This window comes from Desmodus rotundus, chromosome 12, assembly GCF_022682495.2.
Source record: "Desmodus rotundus isolate HL8 chromosome 12, HLdesRot8A.1, whole genome shotgun sequence".
NCBI classification, from domain to species: Eukaryota; Metazoa; Chordata; class Mammalia; order Chiroptera; family Phyllostomidae; genus Desmodus; species Desmodus rotundus.
In genome coordinates, this window is record NC_071398.1 from 32,510,642 (window position 1) to 32,531,755 (window position 21,114).

Sequence of the window (21,114 nt, forward strand, 5' to 3'; positions counted from 1 at the left end):
ACCCTATCCCTAACACTAACCTGAACCCTATGCTAGCCCTAAACCTAGCCCTAACCCTAAACCTAATATTATACCAAAACTTTACCCTATCCCTAACCCTAACCCTAACCCTATCTCTAAACCTATACCTAACCCTAGCCCTAACCCTAACCCTATCCCTATCCCTAAACCTATACCTAACCCTAACCCTGAGACTCTTCCTAAACCTAATTCTAATGCTAGCACTATCCCTAACCCTAACCCTAAAGCTAGCCCTAACCCTAATGGTAACCCTAGCCATATCCCTAAGCCTAAGCCTGACCCTACTCCTATTTCTATACCAAACCTTTACCCTATCCCTAACCCTAACCATAGCCCAAACCCTAACCCTGTCCCTAACTCTAGCCCTAAACCTAACCCTAACCCTAACCCTAACCCTAGCCCTATCCATAAACCTAACACTAACCCTAGCCCAAACCCTAACCCTATACCTATCCCTAAGCCTAACAATATCACAAATTATTGATAGAGTTAGGTTAGTGTTAGGGTTAGAAATTCGGGTCTGGGCACAGTTAGGGTTAGGGCTAGGGTTAGTGTTAGGATTAGGGGTAGGGTTATGGATAGGGTTAGCTTTAGGGGTAAGTTTAGGTTAGGGTTAGGGATAGGGTAAGGTTTTAGGATAGGGTTAGGTTATGGTTAGGGCTCGGATTCGGGTTAAGGTTAGAACTAAGGTTAGGGTTAGGTTTAGGGATAGGGTTAAGTTTAGGGCAAGGGATAGGGTAAGGGTTAAGTTAACGTTTAGGAATATGGCTAGGGTTACATTATGGTTAGGGATAGGGTTACTGATAGGTTTAGGGTTTGGGTTAGGGCTAGAGTTAGGGTGAGGGTTAGGGTTAGGGTGAGGGTTAGGGTTAGGATTAAGGTTTGGGATAGGGCTAGGGTTACCGTTAGGTTTAGGGTTAGGGTTAGCTTTAGGGTTAGGAGTAGGGTTAGGGTTAGGGATAGGATTAGGTTTAAGGTTAGGGCTAGGGTTAGGGATAGAGTTAGGGTTAGAGGTGTGGTTAAGGTTAGGGATAGGATAAGGTTTTGGGATAGGGTTAGCCCTGGTGTTAGGGCTATTGTTAGGGTTAGGACTAAGGTTAGGTTTAGGGTTAGGATTGGGTAAGGTTTTGTGATAGGGTTAGGGTTAGGGTTAGGGTTAGGGCTACGGTTAGCATTAGGGTTAGGTTTAGAGTTAGGGTTAGGGTTAGGTGTTAGGGTTAGGGTTAGAGTTAGGGATTGGGTGAGGTTTAGGATAGGTTTAGGGTTATGGATAGGGTTAGGGTTAGGGTTAGGTTTAGGGATACGGCTAGGGTTACCGTTACGGTTAGGGCAAGATTTAGGGTTGGGGTTAGGGTTCGGTATACGGGTAGGGTTATCGTTAGGGTTAGGGCTAGGGTTAGGGTTAGGGATAGGGTTAGGGTTAGGGCTATTTTAGAGTTAGGTTTGAGGTTCGGTTTAGGGATAGGGTTGGTGCTAGGGTTAGGGTTAGAGAATGGGTTAAGTTTAAGGTATGGTTAGGGTTAGAAATTGGGTAAGGGTTTGCGATAGGGATAGGGTTAGGGTTAGTGTTAGGGTTAGTGATAGTGATACGGCTATGGTTACCATAAGGCTGTGGGCTAGGGTAGGGTAAGGGTGATGACTCGGTTTAGGGTTAGGATTAGGGTTAGGGTTAGGTTTACGGTTAGGTGTAGGGGTAGAGTTCGGGATAGGGTTAGGGTTAGGTGTAAAGTTAGGGTGAGGGTGCGTTTAGGGTTAGGACTAGTGTTTGGTTTAGGGTTAGGTTTAGGGTTAGAGCTCGGGTTAGTTCTAGGGTTAGGGTTAGAGATAGGGTTAGGGTTATGTCTATGGTTAGGTTTAGGGATAGTGTAAGTGTTTGAGATAGGGATAGAGTTAGGTTTAGGGATACGGCTAGGGTTATCGTTCGGGTTAGGTCTAGGGTAGGGCGAGGGTTATGACTAGGTTTATGGGTAGGATTTGGGTTAGGGTTAGTGTTATGGCTAGGTAGGGTTAGGGTTTTGAGTAGGGCCAGCGTTAGGGTTACTTTTAGGAATAGGGTCAGTGTAGGGTTAGGGCTAGGGTTAGCGTTAGGGTTAGTTCTAGGGTCAGGATTAGGTTTAGGGTTAGGGTTAGGGTTAGGGTTAGGTTTAGGGTTAGGGCTAGGGTTAGGGTTAGGGTTGGGGTTAGGTTTACTATTATGGTTAGTGTTAGGTGTAGGGCTAGTTTCTGGTTAGAGCTAGGGTTAGGGAAATGGTTCGAGTTATGACTAAGTTTAGGTGTAGGGTTAGGGATAGGGTAAGGTTATGGGATAGGGTTAGGTTTAGGGTTAGGGATAGGTTTAGGGTTAGGGTTAGGTTTAGGGATAGGTTTAGGTATAGGGTTAGGGTTAAGGTTAGGGTTAGGGTTTGGGTTAGGTCTAGTGTTAGCGTTATGGTTATGGTTATGGTTAGGGTTAGTGTAGGGTTAGGGTTAGGTATAAGGATAGGGTTAGGGTTCGGTCTAGGGTTAGGATTAGGTTTAAGGATAGGTTTAGCGCTAGGGTTAGGGTTAAGGCTAGGATTAGGTTTAGGGTTAGGGTTAGTGTTAGGTCTAGGGATAGGGATAGGTCTAGGGTTAGGATTAGGGGTATGGGTAGAGTTAGGTATAGGGTTAGGGTTAGGGCTTGGGCTGGTGCTAGTGTTAGGGTTAGAGATAGGGTTAGGTTTAAGGGTATGGGTAGGGTTAGGGATTGTGTAAGGGTTTGGGATAGGGAAAGGGTTAGGGTTAGTGTTAGGGTTAGGGATAGGAATATGGCTATGGTTACCGAAAGGCTTTGGGCCATGGTAAGGTAAGGGTGAATACTAGGTTTATGGTTAGGATTAGGGTTAGGGGTAGGGGTCGGGGTACAGTTAGGGATATGCTTAGGATTAGGACTAACGTTAGGATTAGGGTTGGGGTTAGGGTTAGGATCTGTGTTTAGTTTAGGGTTAGGGTTAGGGTTAGGGCTAGGGCTAGTGCTAGGGCTGGGTTAGAGATAGGGTTAGGGTTACGGCTATTGTTAGTGTTAGGGATAGTGTAAGTGTTTCAGGTAGGGATAGGGTTTGTGTTAGGGTTAGTGTTTGGATACGGCTAGGGTTATCGTTATGGTTAAGGCCAGGGTAGGGTGAGGGTTATGACTAGATTTAGGGTTAGGATTTGAGTTTGGGTTAGGGTTAGGTCTATGTAGGGTTAGGGTTAGGGCTATGGTTAGGTTCTGGTTAGGGAAAAGTTTTGGGTTAGAGTTACCAATAAGTTTAGGGTTAGGATTGAGGCTAGGATTAGAGTTAGCGGTAGCATTAGGGTTAGGTTTAGAATTAGGGTTAAGGCTATGTTTAGGGTAGGGTTAGGTTTACTCTTGTGGTTATAGTTAGGGTTAGGGTTAGGGATAGGGCTAGTGTCTGGGCTAGGGTTAGGGCTAGCATTAGGCTTAGGGATAGGGTTAGGGTTTGGGTTACTGCTAGTGTTAGGGTTAGATTAAGGGCTAGGGATAATGTTAGGGTTAGGTTTAGGGTTAAGGCTAGGATTAGAGTTAGGTTTAGCGGTAGGGTGTTTTTTAATATTAGGGTAGGTTTAGGGCTAGGGTTTGGGCTAGTGTTAGGGATAGGTTTATGTTTAGGGTTAGGATTGCGGCCAGGGTTAGTGTTAGGGTTATGAATAGGGTGAGCATTAGGGATAGTATTAGGGTTAGGGCCAGGGTTAGGGTTCGGGTTAGGGCCAGTGTTAGGTTTATGGTTAGGGTTAGGTGTACTATTATGGCTAGGGTAGGGCTAGGTTTTGGGTTAGGACTAGAGTTAGGTTTAGGTTTAGTGTTAGGGCTAGCCTTGCTGTTAGGGTTACGGTTAGGATTGAGGCTAGGATTTTAGTTAGGGTTAGGGGTAGGTCTAGGGTTAGGTTTAGGGTTATGGCTAGGGTAAGGGTTAGGGTTAGGATTAGGTTTACTATTATGGTTAGGGTTAGGGTTCGGTTTAGGGTTAGGCCTAGTGTTAGGTTTAGGGTTAGGGTTAGGGCTAGGGTTACTCAGGGTTAGGGTTAGGATTAAGGCTAGGATTAGCATTAGGTTTAGGTGTAGGGTTAGGTTTAGAATTAGCGTTAGGGTTCAGAGTAGGGCTAGGGTTAGGGTTAGGGATAGGGTTATTGTAGGGTTAGGGCTAGGGTTAGCGTTAGGGTTAGGATTATTCTTACTATTATGGTTAGGGTTAGGGTTAGGGTTGTGGCTAGAGTTAGGGTTAGGGTTATGGTTAGGGCTAGATTTAGGGTTAGGGTTAGGGATAGGTTTAGAGTTATGGTTATGATTAGGGCTATGGTTAGGGTTAGGGATCGGGCTAGCATTAGGTTTAGTGTTAAGGTTAGGAATAGTTTTATGGTTAGGGCTAGGCTTAGGGTTAGGGCTAGTGTTCGGGTTATTTTAGGGATGGGTTTAGGGTTAGGATTAAGGTGAAGATTAGAGTTAGGGTTAGGTGTATCCTTAGGTTTACAATTAGGGTTAGCGTTAGTGTTAGGACTAGTGTTATGGTTAGGGTTTGGGATAGGGTTTTGTTAGGGCTAGGGTTAGGGTTACGGATACGGTTAGGGTTAGGGTTAGGTTTACTATTATGGTTAGGTTTGAGTTAGGTTTAGCGCTAGTGTTAGGGATGGTCTTGGGATAGATTTAGTGTTAGGGATAGGGTTAGGGTTAGGGTTATGGGGAATGTTTTGTTTAGGGATAGGTTTAGGTTTGGGGTTCTGGCTAGGGTTAAGGTTAGGGATAGGGTTAGGGTTAGGGTTAATGTTACGGGTAGGGTTAAAGGTAGGGCTAGAGCTAGAATAATATAATGGTAGAGGAAAGTATTTCATAGAAGAATAGTGCATTTGATAGTGATTATACTCCTGTGCTTTCATTGAGTCTGTTGATGACAGGAAAGGGTTAGATTTGGGTTAGTGTTAGGGTTTGGGTTAGCCTAGGTTTAGGTTTAGGGTTAGGCATAGGGTTAGGGATAATGTTAGGGTTAGGGATAGGGTAAGTGTTAGGGCTATGGTTAATGTTAGATTTAGGGTTAAGATTAGGGTTATGGTTTGGGTTAGGGCTAGGGTTAGTGTTAGGGATTAGGCCAGGGTTATGGTTAGGGTTAGGAATAGGGTTAGAGTTAGGGCTAGGTTTAGGTTTAGTGTTAGGTTTAGGTTTACTCTTATGGTTAGGGTTAGGGTTAGGATTAGGGTCAGGGTTAGAGTTAGGGTTAGGGCTAGGGTTAGTGTTAGGGTTAGAGCTCGAGTTAGGGTTATGGTTAAGGTTACGGTTAGGGTGAGGGTTATGGATCGTATTAGGGTTAGGGCCAGGGTTAGGGTTAGGGTTAGGATTAGGTTCATTATTATGGTTAGGGTTAGGTTTCGGTTTAGGGTTTGGAATACAGTTAGGTTTAAGGTTAGGTTTAGCGCTAGGGTTAGGGATAGGGATCAGGTTAGAGTTAATGTTAGGGTTAGTGCTAGCGTTACTGTTAGGGTTAGGGCTTGTATTAACGCTAGGATTAGAGTTAAGTTTAGGGGTAAGGTTAGGTTTAGGTTTAGTGTTAGGAATACAGTTAGGTTTAAGGTTAGGTTTAGGGCTATGGTAGGGTTAGGGATAGGGATCAGGTTAGAGTTTTGTTAGGGTTAGGGCTAGCGTTACTGTTAGGTTTAGGGCTAGGTTTAATGTTAGGATTAGAGTTAAGTTTAGGGGTAGGGTTAGGTTTAGAATTGGGGTTAGAGTTAATGTTAGGGCTAGGGCTCGTTTAGGGGTAGGGCTAGCGTTAGGGTTAGGGTAATGGTTAGGGATAATGTTAGGGTTAGGGCCAGCGTTAAGGTTAGGGTTAGGGCTGGGGTTAGGGTTAGGGTTAGGATTATGTTTACTGTTATGGTTAGGGTTAGGATTACGGTTAGGGTTAGGGTTAGGAATAGGGTTAGAGTTAGGGTTATGATTAGGGCTATGGGTAGGGTTAGGGATAGGGATAGGGTTAAGGTTAGGTTTAGGGTTATGAATAGTGTTATGATTAGGGCTATACTTAGTGTTAGGACTCTGGTTAGGGTTAGAGTTAGTTTAGGGATAGAGTTGGGGTTAGTGTTAGGGCTAGTGTTAGGGTTAGATTTAGGGTTAGGGATAATTTCAGGGTTAGGTTTAGGGTTAAGGCTAGGATTAGAGTTAGGGTTAGTTTTAGGTTTATATTTAGAATTAGGGTATGGTTATGGCTAGGGTTAGGGTTCGGGTTACGGGTTAGGGTTAGGGTTAATGTTAGGGTTAGGATTAGGGATAGGATTATGGTTAGGGTTTGGGTTAGGGTTAGGGGTAGTGGTAGGGTTAGGATTAGGGCTAGAGTTAATATTATAGGTAGGTTTAGGGCTAGGGCTAGAGGTAGACTATGGCTAGAGTTATAGGAATGTGTTTCTTAGAAGGATAGTGCATTTCATAGTGGACATACTCCTGTGCTTTCATTGAGTCCGGTGGAGATGTGAAAGTGATTCTGTAGAATGTTGCACTGAAACTTAACAACGAAAATAATAACACAGAAAAATAACTGATCATAAGTTCTGAAGAGAGTATGTGATATGGTACGAGGCACTCTTTTCCAATTCAACTGATATGAGCACATTGATCTAGTGTTGTGTTCTTGCTTAAAGCCACTTCTAAGGAACATGTTCATTCCCGAGTAACTTGGCAGCTTTCAAACCGTTCATTACTGTGTTATCAGAGAGAAAATTAGTCGAGTAGAGTAAGGGGACTGCTACCTTCACACGCAGTTTTACGTTGAAAACACTGTAGCTGCACGTCCCAGTGGGACTAAGCTTTTCTGATGGAAAAAGTAGAGAGGTGAAAACTCTACTGTGGAATCTCATTCCCCTTGTAGGATTGCAGAGTGCTCTGCTAGCATTCACTCATTTGCTCACGGGAAAATAATTTCAGTGGCTCTTTGGCTATGATTCAAGCCAGGGAGCCTATATTTCAGGCAGGTAGTTCGACAGAATGCTGAAAAGAGTACGTACTATTTGAGACTTCACTCCTTTCATCTTCGACTGAAATGAGTCCATTGATAACGTGTCAATCTGTGCAGATGGCTTTTGTTCAAAACACTTTTTGTACGACATAAGTTAATTCCTGAGTGATGTAGAGGAGCGCAAACTCTTCACTGCTGTATTATCACAGTGGAATGGATGCACTTGTAGCCCAATGTGGTACTTTTAGCTTCCTCCTCCTTTAATCCTTCACAAATGTTTGGCTACCAAGTGACGTAGTACACTCTATATGCATTACTTAGGCTACACTCTTTTCCCCTCATTATATCTTCTACTGTAATGAGAACATTGAGAAGACCTTCAACACTTAAACAGCTTTGGATATAAACCCACTTCCTACAAAATGTGCTTGCTCCCGAGTGATTTTGAGGAAAAACAATCTTCACTAATGTATTATCTTAATGGAATTCACTGGGAGCCTCACAGTGTACTTTCAGATTCATATTCCTTTACACCTTCACAAACGTAGAGTCCAAGTCATGTAGTATGGCCTATCAGCCTTTCAACATTCAGATATCCTTTTCTCCCCGAAAGAATAATTTGGAGAAAACTGGTAGACAAGCTTACTCCATTTTATGGATGGCATAGTCGTGTGCTTTCATTCACTCATTTGTTCCAGGGAAAGTGATTCGGGAACTCTTTGGCTACCAAAGTTACTGCGAAGGTGAACATACAGAAAACCAATTGAAAAGACGTTCTAAACCAGTAGGTAATATTGGACACACCATTCATTTCTCATTTTGCTAAATGAGTCCATTGACCTAGTGTTACACTCTGGATATGGCGATTGTTGACAACGTGCTTGGATGAAAGATCCTGATTCACTAGTGGTTTGGAAGCTTTCAAACAATTAATTGCTGTTCTATTGGAGAGAAATTCAGTTCAATAGAGTAAGTGGACTGTGAGCTTCATGTGCATATCTACGTTCGAAAAACTGTTTTGTCCTCAAGAGGTAGAAGTCTGTACCTGCACGGTGTCCTCGGGTACGCGCTATTGCTGAAAAATATAGAGAGGAGAAAACTCCAATCTCGGAGCTTTTTCCTGCAAAGGTCACATACTGTTATGCCACCGTTCACTCCTTATTGTGGAAAATAATTTTAGTAGCCTTTTGGCTAGCACATAACCCATAGCTCTGATATTTGAGATCTTTTACATTTAAGGATAGAGTTAGGGTTATGGTTAGTGTTAGGGTTTAGTGTTAAGGTTAGCATTAGTGTTCAGGTTAGGGTTAGGCCTCGGGATAGCGTTCGTGTTAGGGTTAGGTCTAGGGTTAAGGTTAGGGTTAGGGCTCGGGTTAGGGTTAGAGTTAGGCCTAGGGTTTGCGTTAGGGTTAGGGCTCAGGTTAGGGTTAGAGTTTGGCCTAGGGTTCGCGTTAGGGTTAGGGATAGGGTTAGGCATAGTGCTATGGCTAGGATACGGCTAGGGTTAGAGGAAGGTGTTTCGTAGAATAATAGTGCATTTCATAGTGGACATATTCCTGTGCTTTCGTTCAGTCCTTTGATGACAAGAGAGTGGTTCTGTAACTTGTTTTACTCAAACTTACAATGAAAATTATATCAAATAAGAATAGTTGATCATAAGTTGTAAAGAGAATATGTAAATTGGTACACGGCACTCATTTCAAATTGAACTGATATGAGCACATTGAACTAGTGCTGGGTTTATTCAGATTCCTTGTGCTTAAAACCACTTGTAAGGAACATGTTCATTCCTGAGTGATTTGGAGGCTTTCAAACAATTCATTACTGTGCTATCAGAGAGAAATTCACACAAATAGAGTAAGGAGACTGCTAGCTGCCCATGCATTTGTATGTTGAACACATTGTATGGTCAAAGTGAGGTAGTATTCTGTACCTGCAGGTCGTCCTCAGGCTACACTTTTGTGTCAAAAAAATAGAGAGGAGAAAACTCCACTCTCTGAGCTCATTGTCCTGCCAAGGTCACATACTGCTATGCTACTGTTCACTGATTAAATTGGAAAATAATTTTAGTAGCCTTTTGGGTAGCACACAACCCACAGCTCTGATATTTGAGACGTTTTCCGTTTAAGGATAGAGTTAGAGTTAGGGTTAGCATTAGGGTTTAGGGTTAGGGTTAGGGGAACTTCTAGAGTTAGTGTTATGGTTAGGGTTAGGGCTAGGGTTAAGGTTAGGGTTAGTGTCAGGGTCAGGGTCAGGATCATGGTTAGGGCTTGGGCTAGGACTAGGGTTTGGTTTAGGGTTAAGGTTAGGGTTAGGGTTAGGGCTAGGGTTAGGTTTAGGGGTAGGGGTAGGGCTAGGGTTAGGGCTAGGCGTAGGGCTAGGGCTAGGGCTGGGGCTAGGCCTAGGGTTAGGGTTGGTTAGGGGTTAGAGTTAGGGTTTGCTGGGGAGCTTTATCGCAGCCCCTGTCCATCATGGATGAAGAATAAGTCTACCAAGACATGATCTGCTTGGGGAAGAGAGGTGGCCAATCTCTCAAAGGAGAAGGGCCTTGAGCCTTTTACCCCATGGGCTTTTATTAGGTTCATTCGCACAGAAATACAGATAAAGCTCATCAATCATTGTCAGCCAGTAAGGGTTAAACAATACATGATTTACAGAGAACTTTGAGGGCTTATTCTGAGTTACAGCCAATTAGTTAGAGGGCTATAAAACTTTAGGCGCCAGACTCATCTCAGGTCTGGACCCTTATCTTTTAAGCTGAGGGTACAGATTAAGTAGGTTTCACAGGAATGTATGTGTTTTTCCTTAGGACTGATTCTCCAGGGAATCCGCCCCTCCCAGCACAGGACTGCACTGCCCTCTGTTATTGCTTCAGGCTTAAGTCAGGCAAGGGATGTAAGGCAGCCAAGAGATTAGGAGACTTCTTGCAGACAGAATGAGGACTCAGGCTATTTCAAAGCTGAGGAGCGAGGGTCCATCACCCCCTTTTTCCACAGCCCCCCGAGTCCTTCCCTGTGGGCCTCTTCTGTGACCATGCCTGTCTTAGGTTGATCCTCCCTTGAGGATTCTTATCTGTCATTGGCTAACTGGTCAAGCTCAGGGCCAAGCAGGGTGAAGTGGGCAGAGGTGGCACACCTTCCAGGGAGATAAGCTTTGTCTCCTTCGTGGCTTATGGTCCCAATTCTGACTTGGCTTTAACCATGGAGGGTTACAGCTTCTGAAACCAGGCAGGGTGGTTACCAACAAGGGTTAGTGTTATTGTTATGGTTAGGGTTAGGGTTAGGGCCAGGGGTAGGGGTAGTGTTAGGGCCAGGGCCAGTATTAGGGTTAGGGTTAGGGTTAGAGTTTGGGTTAGGTATAGTGTTAGTGTTTATTGTTAGCATTAGGGTTAGGGTTAGAGTTTACGATTAAGGTTAGGATCAGGGTCAGGGTCTGGGTCTGGGTCAAGGTCAGGGTCAGGTTTAGGGTTAGAGTTAGGGTTGGTCTACTCCTGTACTTCATCAGAAAGCCTTGTGAGTTTGTGGAGAATCAGCAACCTAACCGTCCACCATGTGGCTCAAAGTGCATTTCAGATGATGAAATGATAATTAGTTGTCTGAAGTGCTGCTGCTCAGTAGGCAATGACAACAATGTATAGGAGGTGGCTTTACAGCACAAACTGTCTGCTGTGCTGAAATGACCTGTCACAGTGGTCCCAGCTCAAGGAGGTGAAATGAGTGGTCTCTGGGTAGATACCCAGTGTTTTCTGCACATGTGTTGAATTATCTTCCTCTAACAGAATCACCTCGGTGGCAGGCATGAGAGTGAAAGAACTACTGAAATCACTTTCTCACAGGAGAAGGAGGAAATGGACGCCCACACTACGCCCTCTGTGAAATACAGTAAGCCTTTGTACCACGGTTGTCTGCAAAGCATTCTTTCCATGAGAGAGGTGTAACCGAGTGAAGCCATGCATTTACGGTGTCGCACTGCACAGGTTTCTGAATGTCTAAGTGAAGACAAACCCAGCAGTGCAGTCTCTTGGCCCTTAGTGCGGTTCACGCTGTTCACACAGTAGTGAAGTGTTTGTTGCCCGCCGAGCCACTCGGGAATGTGATGATTCTTTACTAAGCAGAATTTGCCCCGAAAGCCAGCTGCAGGATTGAAAGGCCGCCTTAGGGTACTCACTTCAGGTAAGGAGGAAACACGTGGTGACTTAGGTAACACAGAGTGTTCTCAGCACCTGTGTGGAAGCACGGTTGTGTCAGGTGACACCCGTGGCATGGTCACTGGAGAGAGGGTGAAAACACTTTCCCCGAGGAAATGAGCGAAAGACACATGGCACTAGGTCAACCGAGAAATAGAGTAAGCCTCCTCACCAGAGTTTTCTCCGGGGCCTTCTCTCCAGGACTAAAGCATCGCCCGAGTAAAACCTGTGTGTACAGTGGACTACCTGAGATGGACTCTCCAGGTGTAAGAGTGTGTGAGTGAGTAGGTTCTAAACAGCCCTCTCCCAACAGTCCTGGAGGGTTTCAGCCCCATAATGCAGTAGTTCGTCAATTGAAAGCACCCATGTCAGTCCGGGACCAGAATAACTTCTATGACACAATGTTTCCGGAAATGCCACCTGCAGCATTCGAAGGACGTGCACAAGAGGTCCTCTCAGTACCAGAGGGACACTCGTGGGGTATACCATCATTAGCTCTCTTTGCAACACCGCCCTTGAAATGGTGGTTCTGCAGCACATTCCTGGCCATTGTAACTTAGGTAACAAAGGGGCTACTGGAACCAGGATTCCCGGGACAAACAGTGACTACATCCCGGGGATGGTGTGATCTCTGAAACGAGGTAAGCCTCTCCAATGTGGCTTTCTCCAGACCTTTCTTTCCTGTGCAGAGGCGCAGCCCAGCTAAGACAGGTAGGTACAGGGTTGCCCTGCACACCTTTTGGAATGTCCACATGGAGACAGACCTGTCAGTCCACTCTGCAAGCTCCTAGTGCATTTCACGCTCATGATACGGTAGTGAAGTGTTCATTGCCTTCCAGGTCACTCGGCAATGTGAATATTTCGTACAAGGTGGGTTTTCAGCAGAAAACAGCTACAGGATTGGAAGGCCTTCTTAATATACTCACTTCAGGAAGAGATGAGATGATGTGTGTCTTGGGCAATACGTACTGTCTCCACCAATTGAGTTGAAGTGTCCTTGTGGAAGGTGCCCATCCATGTGGCAAGGTTAAGTGCGACATGCTGAAGTCCCTCTTCCGGGAGCCAATGAGTGAGTGCTGCATTGGACTCCGTGGTCCAAGGAATAGAGGAAGCTTCCTCACCACAGTTTTCGTCAAGGTGTTCTTTCCAGGACCAAGCATGGCATGATGAAGACATGCCTATGCTCTTGTTTACCACAGTAGGACTCTGCAAGGTGAAGAATGTCAAAGGGGAATGTGAACCTGACATCCTTCTCTCTGGGATCCAAGTGCATTTCCATATGATACAGCAGGGGTGGGTACTTCGAAAGCAGGGAAATCAGAATCCGGAATCAGAATCATTGCTATGCACTTTGATATAAAAAGTGGACTGTGAGCTTCATATTCATTCTGGCATTCACAAAAGGGTTTTCTCCAAGGCAGGTACTATGCAGTACATGCATGTGTTAGCTTTCCTACGCTTTTCAGTAGGAAAGCATACTTTGCAGGATTCTCTACAGCAGAAGCTTATTCATCTTCAAGATGATATACTGTTATGTGTCTGTGGATGGATTAGAGCACAGAAAAGCAATTTCAGAGGCTCTTTCACTAGCAAACTCAACACAGAAGAGATATTGCAGAAAAGTACTTCAAAGGAAGAGATAAAATATGTCCATATTATCAGAGACACAGTTCTGCTCACCTTCTACTAAAACGAGTGCATTGACCTGAGGTTATAAACACTGCAGAGGGTTCTCACTTTAAATAGCTTGGTTATGGATCACATCATTCCAGGGTGATTTGAGAACGTTCAAACAATTCATTCCTGTTTTAACAGACAGAAACACACTTTGGTTCCTGATACTTGACGGTTAGCTTCATAGGCATTTCAACATCTGCAAAACTCTTTTGTCCAATTCAGATACTAGGCTGCATATGCCTGCCTTAATGGGGCTGTGCTCTTCTGTTGGAAAAACTACATAGGAGAAAACTGCACTGCAGAGGCTTGTTCTCCTTCAAAGATCACGTAGTTAATAATCCAGCATTCACTCATTTTGCAGACGAGAAATCATTTCTAGCTCTTTCGCTATCACAAGCTCCATGCCATTGACGTTTCACAAAGATTCCTCCACCTGATGTTGCAAACAGTACATATTACCTGAGACACCACTGACCTCATCTTCTACTGAAGTGAGGAAAATGGCCATAGCCAGGAGAGTGTACAGGACTTTTGGTGAAGACCTGCTTGGTACGAAATACTTTCATTCCCGAGTGATTCAGAGGAGTGGATACTATTCACTACTGGACTGTGAGAGAAGAATGCACTTGCAGATCCAAAAGCGTACTCTCAGTTTCACATTCACTTAGACATTCATAAATGGGTAGAGCCCAAGGTAGGTAGCACAGTATACACACATTTGTTTGTTAGGCTACGCTTTTCTCCTAGAAAACATACTTTGCAGAACACTGTGGTACAGAAACTTAATCTATTTTATAGATGACATAGGCTTTTTCCTGCATTCACTCGTTTGCTGACAGAAAAGGGATTCAGTAGCTCAGTCCTATCAAAGTTACCAAGAAAGTGACATTGGAGAAAAATACTGCCACATATGGGCTATAAACAGTACTTAGTACCCCAGACACAATTACTTCAACTTCTACAGAAATGAGTACATTGACCTAGGATAATACACACTGTAGACTGAGTTTGCTGAAGATACGTTGTAAAGAGAACATGCTTATTGCCCAATGATTTGGAAGGCCTGAAACAATTCACTATAGTTATAGGCGGGGGAAATGCCCTTGGATATAGAAAGTGGACTGTGAGCTTCATATTCATTCTGACATTCACAAAAGGGTTTTGTCCATGTCAGGTTCTACAGAATAGATTCGTGTGTTAGCTTCCCTATGCTTTTCAGCAAGAAAGCATACTTTGGAGGAAGCTGTACTGCAGAAGCTTGTTGTACTTCAAAGATGACATAGTCTCATGTGTCCATAGATGGATTAGATCTCAGAAAAGCCATTTCAGTGGCTCTTTCACTAGCAAATTCACCACGGAAGTGATGTTGCTGAAAGATACTTCAAAGGAAGAGATAAAATCTGTCCGTATTATCGGAGACACAGTTCTATTCACCTTGTACTAAAACGGGTGCTTTGAGCACAGGTTATAAACGCTGCAGAGGGTTCTCACTTTAAATAGCTTGGTGTGGAATTGTCTCATTCCAGGGTGATTTGAGAACGTTCAAACAATTCGTTCCTGTTTTAACAGAGAGAAACACACTTTGGTTACCGAAACTGGATTGCTAGCTTCATATGCATTTTGACATCCGCAAAACTCTTTTGTCCAATTCAGATACTAGGCTGCATATGCCTGTCTTAGTGGAATTGCGTTCTTCTGCTGGAATAACTACATAGGAGAAAACTGCACTGCAGAAGCTTATTCTCCTTCAAAGAACACATAGTGATCCAGCGTTCTTTCATTTTTTGCTGACGGGAAATAATTTGTAGCTCTTTTGCTATCACATGCTGTATGCCATTGACATTTCATAAATACTTTTCAACTGGATGCTAAAAACAGTACATACTACCAAGACACCACTGAGTTGATCTTCTACTGAACTGAGTAACAATGGACAAATATTTAAAAAGTGTAAGGGCTTTTGGTGAAAACTCTCTTTGTAGGAATTATTTTTATTCTCACGTGATTTGGAGGCATGCAAACTCTTCACTACTGGATTATCAGAGTGGAATGCTCTTGAAGACCCAAAACTGTACTTTCCCATTCACATTCACTTAGACATTCACAAGCGGGTAGAGTTGAAGTTAGGTAGCATACTATACATGCATTTCTTTGTTAGGCTACACTCTTCTCCTAGAGAACATACATTGCAGAACAATGCGGTACAGATGCTTACTCTATTCCTTAGATGACATAGTCCTATGTCTGTGTTCACTCATTTGCTGACAGAAAAGGGATTCAGTAGCTCTTTCCCATCAAACTTACCAGAAAGTGACTTTTGAGGAAAATGCTTCCAAGAATGGGCTACAAACAATACTTAGTACCAGAGACACCATTCACTTCTACTTCTACGGAAATGAGTTCATTGACCTAGTGTAATACACACTGTAGACAGAGTTTGCTCAAGAGACGTTTTATACAAAATATGCTCAGTCCCCAGTGATTTGGAAGGGTTGAAACAATTCCCTACTGTTTTATGAGGGTGTAATGTACTGGGTTACAAAAAGTGGACTGTAAGCTTCATATTCACTCTAAAATTCACAAAATTGTTTTGTCCAAGTCAGGTACTATGCAGTACATGCATGTATTAGCCTCACTATGCTTTTAGGCAGGAAAGAATACTTTGGAGGAAATTGTACTGCAGAAGCTTATTCTGCTTTAAAGATGACATAGTCCTATGCGTCTGTGGATGGATCTGAGCAGAAAAAGCGATTTCAGTGGCTCTTTGGCTATCAAACTTACCACGGAAATGATATTGCAGAAAGATACTTCAAAGGAAGCTTTAAATTCTCTCCGGCTTATCAGAGACATCATTTTGTTCATATTCTACTGAAATGACTGAATTTACCTGAGGCTATAAACAGTGCAGAGGATTTTTGCTTTAAACCAACTTGGTAAGAAACAGTGTCATTTCCGAGTGATTTGGAAACATTCAAACAATTCATTACTGTTTTATCCAACAGAAATGCACTTTGGTTACAGAAAGTGGACTGTTAGCTTCATATTCATTTTGACATTCACAGAACTGTTTTTCCAAATCATGTATTAGACTGTACATGCATTCCTTAGTTGGCCTACCCTTTTCTGCTGAAAAGAACACTTTGGAGAAATCTGTACTATTGAAGCTTCTTTTTCTTCAATGATAACATTTCCTAGGCATGAGTTCACTCATTTGCTATCAGAAAAATGATTTCAGTTGCTCTTTCCTATGAAACATACCACTGGAGTGATATTTCATAAAGAGACTTCATCAGAATGCTGAAAAGGGTATGTGTTCTCTGAGACACCACTCATTTCATCTTCTGACATGCGTACATGGTGCTAAACAGTGTAGATGGGTTTTGCTGGAAACCTGCTTCACAGAAAATATTCTCATACCCAGGGTTTTTTTGTGGGCTCAAAGACTTCCCTACCGCATTCTCACAGTGAAATGAATTTGGAGCTCCCAAAATACACTCTTACAATTGTATTCACGTAGACATTCACAAACCTGTAGAGTCCAAGTTATGTAGTAAATTGTACATGCATGTCTTATCTGGGCTATGAATTTCTACTGGAAATAATGCTCTAGAGAAAACCGTACTGTAGAAGGTTATTCTCTTTCAAAGGTCTCATAGTCCTGCACATTCTGTACCTCATTTGCTGGTGGGAAAACAATTTCAGCAGCTCTTTCTCTATCAAATTTACTATGGAAGTGATCATATTTCAGAAAGATACTTGCACTGGATCATGAAAACAGTACTAACTATCTGAGACACCACTCCTTTCTTCTTCTACTGAAATGAGTACATTGACATGGAATTAAACACTGTAGATGGCTTTGGCTGGAAACCTGCTTCATATGAAATATTCTCTTTCCAAGTGATATAGAGGGTTACAAACACTTCACTACTGTATTATCTACAAAAAGTCACATGAATATACTCATTTCAATAGAAAAAGAAATGAGTGGTGTCTTTGATAATATGTACTGGTTTGTGCACTTGTGCTGAAGAATCTTTGTGAAACATGATCATTTCAGAGGAATTTGTGATAGTGAAAGAACTACTGAAATCACTCTTCCATGGACAAATGAGTGAACAGATGCATAGGACTATGTCATGTTTGCAATAGAGTTAGTTCTTAAATCCCAGTTTTTTCCAATACATTGTTCTATTAGAAAAGCATAGCCTGACTACAAAATACATGTACAGTGTACTACCTGAATTCGACTTTACAGGTTTATGAATGTGAAAGTGAATATGAACATAACATTCCAATGTCAGTGCTCCAAGGGCATTTCACTTTGATCATATAGTAGTGAGGTGTTTGTACCCCACAAATTCACTCAGGTATCTGAATATTTTGTATGAAGAAGGTATTCTGTTAAGCTCATTTGCAGCATTTATAACAACATGCAGATGTAGTCATTTCAGTAGAAGTTGAAATGAGTGTTGTCTCAGATAATGCATACTGGTTTCAGCACTTCCATTGAAGTATCTTTCTGAAAGATGATCACTTCCATGGTAAGTTTGATTGGGAAAGAGCTACCAAAATCACTTTCCTGTCAGCAAACGCGTGAGCAGATGCATAGGACAATGTCATCTTTGAAGTAAAATATAGTACAGTTTCTATAGTACGGTTTTCTCCAATGTATTCTTTCCAGCACAAAAGAGTAGCCCAACTAAGACATGAATGTTGACTTTACTACCTGATTTGAACAACACATTTTTGTGAATGTCAAAATGAATGTGAACATAAGAGTTCACTTTTGTTCTCCAAGTCCATTTCATTGTGATAAAACTATAATGAATTGTTTGAGCTCCTCCAAATCACTCATGAATGAGAATAGTTCGAATGATGCGTGATTTCTTAGAAATCCATCTGCACTGTTTATAATAACATGCAGAAGTAGTCTTTTAAGTACAAAAAGGATATTAGAGGTGTATAAGAACATAACCACAGTTTACAGGACTTCTTTTGAAATTTCTATCTGCAGGGTTTGTCAGGCGATGCATAGGGGTTCATTTCAGTATATGATGAATTTAAGTGGGTATGAGATCATAACTGCTGTTTCCAGCACTTTTGTTGAAACATCTTACTGATACGTGATTACTTTGATGTTAAGTTTTATAGTGAGAGAGCTACTGAAATCATTCTTCCATGGGCAAAGATCCTAAACCAGATCTAGAAAGAAAACAGAAAGACATTAACCTCAAAAGAATAAAACATCTAGCTTTATGTATTGTCCATCCCTCCTCCGCCCACTGCCAGACAAAGAAAGATTTATCTCAAGAATCATCTCTTTATAGCTTTTGTGTGGTCTTTTTAACTGGGTGCAAATTAGACCAACCTTGATCACCCAGGTACAAATGGATTCATCATCCCTTAATTAGGATGACAGCCAGACACACATTCCCCATTCCCTCTCTTGCCCAGTTATTCCCTTGTGATTGACATCTAGAAGGCTTTCCCTTTATCTATTCCAAATCACACAATGTTAAAGATACTCTACATGATATGTCCAAATGACAGATAGGCAGACATTCTCATCAGACACTTGAGCAATATATATTCTTGGCACTATTTACAAAAGGGGAATTAAAGACCCAGAGCATTGGAAGACCTCCATGAGACCTCGCAGAGTGGAGTATCTGAGGGGATTGGTGCTGCTGCTGTCACTTAGGGGCAGCTATGGCTGATCAGATGTGTCTGACCTGAGAATCCCTGTTTAAGATAGAAAAAAAAAAAACATACCTTCTCAAAGGTGGCAGAATTGTGGTTTCTGATTTCAATCCACTGAGGAGAAAACTGAGTCTGAAAAGTTTTAGGGTTTTTCTTTGAAAACACAAAGTACAGTGTCTGGCACCAATAACACCCCTTTATATTTCAAAAGCTTTTATTACAAAGTCAAGAGCATGTAATTCTGTAACAGAACCATATCACATTCAAGCACACCATATGATATATTAGGTGAAATGTTCAAATTAAAACTATAAAGTAGTACACCCATGTTATTATGGAACCAACCTCACTCAAACAGGTGTCGCTTTTGCCAGATACTGTATTTTCAGGGAGAGTTATTGTGCCTCAGGATTTTGGTTTTGTATTCCAGACCAAGAACCAAGGAACATGTAGAGTATTTATTTAATCATTTATTTACTTGTTTATTTATTTAGTATTGAATGTGTATGGTTAACATTCACTAATAATTTTATATAGATTTCAAATATACAATTTTATTATACATGATCTGGATATATTGTGTTCACCACCCAAAGTCTTTTTTATCAACAATTAATTATTCTTACCTTCTTGTACTTTGCTCCACCCTTCTTCCCTGCTTTGATCACCATATTTTTGTCTGTGTTCATGAGTTCTTTTGTGCTTAATTTTACTCTCTGTTTATAAGCCACTTTCCAAACCCATCTCCTCTGACATCTGTCAGTCTGTCTTCAGCACTTATGACTTTATTTCTATTTTGTTTGTTTTGTTTAGTAGATTATAAATATAAGTGGATTCATATGGTAGTTTTCTCTCTCTTACTTGCTTATTTTACTTAGCACAATATACACTAAGGCCATCCCCATTGTTCCAAAAGTTACCTTTTCTTCATCTTTATGGCTGAGGAATATTCAATTGTGTACATACACTCATGCACTCTTGTTGAGCATAGAGATTAAAGCAGCAACCATACAAAACACTCTGCAGTTTCTTCAAAAAAATAAAAATTAAGCTGCCTAATGACCCAGCATTTCCACTTCTGAATATCTATCTGAAGAAAGCTGAAACACTAACCAGAAAATGTATATGCACCCCTGTGTTTATTGCAATGTTATTTACAATAGGCAATATTTGGAAGCAGCCCAAATGTCCATCAGTACATAAGTGGACATAAACATGAGCTCTCAATTCTGATTCACTGTTTCACGTGTCTATTTTTGTGCAAATACTTTACCATTTTGATTATTAGAACTTTGTAGCATAGTTTGAGACCATGGAAAGCAATATTGTGAGCTTTATTCTTTTTCTCAAAAATATTTGGAACATTTGGGGCCTATTTTGGTTCCATATACATTAGAAAATGATTCAGTCCATTCCTGAGGAAAATAACATTTGCATGTTGAGAGGGACTTCACTGAACCTGTAAATTGACTTGGAAAGTACACTCATTTTAACGATTTGAACTTATCAATCATTTAACACAATTTTTTCTTTTATTTTTTTCTTGTCAGTGAACTTTTTCAGTGTCATAATTTTTTTCATTATCTAATAATTTTGGTAGTACATGTTTTTTTTACCTCTTTGCATACATTAATTCCTAAATGGTTAATTCTTTCTTATGCATGTGTAATGAAGTTATTCATTTATTTCTTCAGATTTTTAAAAATTATTTTATTTTTGTTCAATTACAGAGGTCTGCATTTTCCACCCATGACTCTCCACATGGCAGACAAACCAACCTCCCTCCCTTGCTTCCACCTTCTCCTTTGGTTTTGTCCATGAGTCCTTTATAGTAGTTCCTGAAAATCCTTCCCCACATTACACCCTCCCACCTCCCCTCTGGTTACTGTCAGATGGTTATTAATTTCAATGTCTCCAGTTATAGTTTTCTGCCTTTTTTCTTTTGATGATTATATTCCTTGTAAAGGTAAGATTATACGGTATGTCCCTCACTGCCTGGCTTATTTCACTCAGCATAATGACCTCCAGTTCCATCCATGCTGTTACCAACAATAGGAGCTCCTCCTTCTTCTCTGCTGCATAGTATTCCATTGTGTAAATGTATCATAGTGTTTGATCCACTCATTTACTGACGGGCACTTAGTTTGCTTACAGTACTTGGCTATTGTAAACTGTGCTGCTATGAACATTGGGGAGTGTAGGTTCTTTTGGATTGGTGTTTCAGGCTTCTTAGGATAAAATCCCAGCAGTGGAATTGCTGGGTCAAAAGGCAGTTACATTTTTAGTTTTCTGAGGTAATTCCATACTCTTTTCCATATTGGCTGCACCTGTTTGCATTAGCACCAACAGTGCACTAGGGACTCCTTTACTCCAGATCCTCTCCAACACTTGTTTGTTGATTTGTTTATGATGACCATTCTGACTGGTGTGAGATGGTACCTCATTGTGGTTTTAATTTGCATCACTCTGATGGCTAGTGATGCTGAGCATCTTTTCATATGTCTCTGGGCCCTCTGTATGTCTTCCTTGGACAAGTGTCTGTTCAAGTCCTTTGCTCATTTGTTAATTGGG